The sequence below is a fragment of the Gymnoscopelus braueri genome (genome assembly GCF_963280865.1).
Source record: "Gymnoscopelus braueri genome assembly, chromosome: 9".
NCBI lineage: Eukaryota > Metazoa > Chordata > Actinopteri > Myctophiformes > Myctophidae > Gymnoscopelus > Gymnoscopelus braueri.
This window is the reverse complement of record NC_137610.1, coordinates 838499-843363: the sequence shown is the minus strand read 5'-3', so window position 1 is coordinate 843363 and position 4865 is coordinate 838499.

The following is a 4865-nucleotide window of genomic DNA, read 5'->3' as shown; positions in this document are numbered from 1 at the left end:
GAAAAACAATCTCTCGTTTACCTCCTGTTCATTTGGCTATATCTCCGTTCCTCTTGCTTTACGGTAAAAACAAGCCACATTCAAATGGCCACAGCTATGCAACGGATAACCCCGAGAAGTACCCCGGGCCAAAGTACATAAGCACAGTAGCAGCCCTGTCAGGAGGCTCTATTGAGACACATGGTTGTTTTTCATATGGTAATGTAAAAACTTTTCATGCTGTTACACTGTATTCTGTGCCCCCTTTTTTGTTTAATTTCACATGTTTCAAAATACATACGCACATTATCCAGCCCCTGTTATAAGTCCCTGTTACAAGCCCAAAAGTGCCTATCATGCCTGGTTTCACAGCATGGAAGACACTGTTGGGATACCTTATCTACCTGTCTCAACCCCTGTCAAGAGTTATCAACACATGGGGTTTCCCAGGTGGTCCCCCAGCGCCGATAACCCCTCTTTATAAGCCCATAGTCTGTCATGCACGGTTCCACGGCATGGCAAATACTACTGGGATATATTGTCTATACAGGGCCCAAAGCCATTAAAGTGTACCAGGATCGAACCAGTTTTGTCTCTCGTCCACCAGGGGGCGTCAAAACACCACTGTGGGACGAGAGGCTCACAAACGGCCGCTCGGCACAAAATGGCCGCTCGAACCCACGGTTGCGCCACAATGGCGGATCAGAGGGCTTGTCGTGTCAACAACCTTTGTGTACTGTACCACGTTCACCTCTGGAGGGCGGCAGAACGCCTCCTTCGGGGAGGGCCTTTCTGTCGTCACTTCCAGCGCGACCGACAGACCGGGACAGGATGTTGACGCCACACATATGCGTCATCTGTCTCCATGGTAACGGACGTCAACGTTTCTTGGCTCGTGGTGAGTTGGACCTGACTAGCTTGTTAGCTACTAGGTTAACATAGCCTCCAGTCGGGCTACTGTTGTTTCACTTAGCGGCTGACTATCCTCACTGACAACAACACATAGCAGTGTGTTTCTTAGTGTAGCGCACGGCCAGCCCGCTAAAAACAACACGGTGGTGGCCACGTCCACGGTCTCTAACGATCCCCGCACATGCACGTGCGGGTCCGCTGGATCACGTGACGACATCACCGGTCTCCATGGAAACGGATTCCAACGCGTACAGGTTCATCGGGCGCCATTGGGACACATGATGGTTTTTCATAAGACTATGTTAAACGTTTCATGCTGTTTACTGTTCTGTGCCTACTTTTGTTTCATCCAAAGTACATAAGCACATTGGCAGCCCTGTCAGGAGGCTCTTTTGAGAGTGGTTTTTCATAAGGTGTGAAAACGTTTCACTTTTTTACACTGTATTCTGTGCCTCCTTTTTGTTTCATTTCACATGTTTCAAAATAAATAAGCACATTATCCAACCCCTGTTATAAGCCCAAAAGTGCCTATCATGCCTGGTTCACAGCATGGTAGACACTGTTGGGATACCTTCTCTACCTGTCTCAACCCCTGTCAAGAGGTATCGACACATGGGGGTTTTCCAGGCGGTCCCCCAGCACCGATAACCCCTCTTTATAAGCCCATAGTGCCTGTCATGCACGGTTCCCGGCATGGCATATACTACTGGGAGATTTGCCTATACAGGGCCCAAAGCCTATATATAGCCAGCCCCGCTAAGGCAACACTGCGGTGGCCACCTACCACCGCTACCCTTCCACGGTTTCTAACAGGCACCGCACGTGCGGGCCCGCTGGATCACGTGACGACATCACCGGTCCCGTTGGAAACTCGAGGTTACGAAGGTAACCCCGGTTTGTTTAAATTCGGAGACAAACTGTCCGCGGGACTGGGTGTCCGCGGGACTGGGTGACATCAGAGCCCTCTCCTAACTCGCTCGCTCAGTGCGCAGCTTGTTGGAGAGTTGCTTATCTCAGTACAGCAGTGACACGCTGTGGTTGTACTGGTCAGCTCCCCTTATCAACAACATCACACTGTGGTTGTACTGGTGTGTTTTCCACGTGCCTTTATGCATAACCTCCTATGTCGGACAAGGTGTTGTTTCTCTCATGTGGGAGGTAATGCAGCCAGGTCTCTGAGAGAGGAGGTTCTCTCTCTCTCCTGAGTGAGGGCGTTTTCAGAATACTATCTTGAATCAGAACCAAGTTTTCTATTCAAAAAAGTTTTCTGGTGGAAAAGAAGAGGGTCTCAACAAATACCTGATGGTTTTTCAAAATTCCGGATTTTGACGACCGCGTCGCAGCTGTGGACGGGGCGTCAAGGGGATTGGTGGACCAGCATCGTTCAAGGATGCTTATTTCCACATTCCTTTCTATCCACCGCAGGCAGGAGGTGGCGCGGCACACAGACGTGGCCGTTTCCCCACTTGATGTCGCGGGGTTTTCACCATCAATGTCCGTCGAGCGTCTTGGTCCCGTCTCAGCGGACCACCTTCATGGGGACCTTGCTGGGCTGGACCAGGCTCACGGCGCGTCTGTCCCGGGACGGGATAGACAGCTTTTCGGCCTGTGGTCTTCTCGCATGAGGCGACAAGTCACATACAGGCTATGCATGCAGGCGGCGGGTCTCATGACTTCGGCCATACACCTGTTTCGTTTGGACAAGCCCCACAGGTGACCTTTCTCCAGAGGTGGATGCAGGCTCTTGGAGTTCCGTCCACCTGAGGTTATCGGGAGGTCCGGGTATCCCCACGGTGCGTGGACACGCTTAAACCGTGGTCAGACGCAGCACTCAACTGCTTTATGCGTTCCCACCACTGGAGCTGATTCCCCCAACACTGGAGAGAGTCAGGCTCCAGGGTCTGTCAGTGCTATGGGGGCGCCGGCGTGGGGCGTGTGGAGATCGGAGTTAACTCCTCTCCGCTACGCCGAGCCTTGGCTCCTTCCCCTATACACGGACCTGCTACGGCAGGGAGGGGACGTGATTTTCCACCCCCGCCCTCAGGACCTAGACCTATGGGTTTGGCCCGTGAGAGGGCGAACTTGACCTCGTGTGGTCTGCCTCCTGCCTGACGTACCATCCAGGGGGCGAGGGCCGCTTCCACGAGGGATGCGTACGAAGGCAGGTGGAACATGTTCGCGTCTTGGTGTCTGGAACAGTCACCGCCAGTGGTGGCTTTCCAGGCTCCGGTGCGTTGCGTCCTTATTTTTCTACAAGACAGGTTAAACCAGGACCTAGCGTTTTCGACGGTTAAGGTGTACCTGGCGGCCATTTCCGCTTGTCACGAGGGTTTCGATGGCGAGACGGTTGGTCAGGTCATTACCATGGACGCCAGCCTCACGGTGTGAGGTGTCGTCCACGAGGGCCGCTCGGCCAGGGGGGTGTGGGGTCCTAGTCTACAGACGGCCCACATCAACTACCTGGAGCTGATGCCGGTCTTTTCTGATGGTCAGACTTTGCAAGGCTTGGTTTCGAGGTCGTCATGTCCTGATCAGAACCAACAACACCATGACCTTGTGCTATGTCAACAAGCAGGGAGGCCTGGCCTCTCCAGTGTTGGAAAAGCTAGCTGGCGATCTGAGTGGACGCGTCAGATCTTACACCCCGCCATCAGGACCTAGACCTGTGGGTTTGGTCCGTGAGAGGGCGACCTTGGGCTTGTGTGGCCTGTCCCCTGACGTGGTAACTACCATACAGGGGTCCAGGGCCGGTGCCACGAGGGCTGCTTACGACATGAAATGTTTTTTCTTTTGTGTCTTGGGGTCTGGAACAGTCGCCGTCGGTGGTGGCTTTCCAGGCTCAGTTGCGCAGCATCCTCTTTTTCCTACAAAACAGGTTAAATCAGGCTGACCTTCTCGACGGTTGAGATGTACCTGGGGGCCTTCTCCACTTGTCACGAGGGTTTCGATGGCAAGACTGTTGGCCAGCATCTGGTGCGTCGTTTCATGGGCGGCGCCAGGCGAGCCAGGCCGGTTAACAGGCATTGGGTCATTGGGTCCTGGCGGTGGTGCTAGATGCACTCTGCCGCCCTCCGTTTGAACTTTGTTGAGTCCTCTTGGTGGCCCTGTCTACAGCTAAACGGGTCAGTGACATGCACGCGCTCTCAGTAAGTTCGGAGTGCATGAGGTTCCTGGACGGTGACAGGAAGGTTCTTTTGAACCTGACATGGCGTTCGTTCACTCTGAGAACGGGATGGTGACCCATGCCCAAGTCGAGCTGGTAGCTTTCCATCCGCCTCCTTTCGCTTCAGCGAAGAATAGACGGTTGCACTGTCTCTGTCCGGTGATAACTTTAAAGTTCTACTGTCAGGGAACAGCGGTCGGCCGATTGTCGACGCAGTTTTTGTCTCCTTTGGCCAAGGTGGTCAGAGGAAGGCAGTTTGCTCAGGCGACGTTTTCTAGATGGATCTTGGATGCCATTAAGGTGGCCTACGCTAGCGGTGGCGTCCCGGTTCCAGAGGGACTGAAGGCTCGCTCTACTAGGGGCGTGGCGACATCCTGGGCCCTCTCCAGTGGAGTTTCGGTTCAGGTGATATGCGCGCCTGCAAAATGGTCGTCTCCATCGACTTTTGCGGTTTTATACAGCCTGGTCGTGGCGGCGTCATCAGTGGCGCACGCCGTCCTGGGTGTAGCGGTTGTCTCTAGTTAGAGGGGGGATTAAACAGGCCTGGAGCATTGTTCTTTTTCCTGACTTCCTTCTCCTTGGTCCCCTTGGGACTGCCAGTTGGCTGGGTCCTGGGGGAGGAGGCCCTGTTCCCTCGTTTTACTTATGGGGCAGTCTTGTGTCTGTTTCATTAGTTGAATGAGGCAGACTTGGTCTGTCAGGGTCTACTTTTTCTGTGTCCCGCACCCTAGCCCGGAGGGCTGGGGCGCCCGTGAGGCCGGAGGTCACGCCCGTGGGTGCAAAGCCTCGTGGGCTGGTGGGCGTGCGGGTT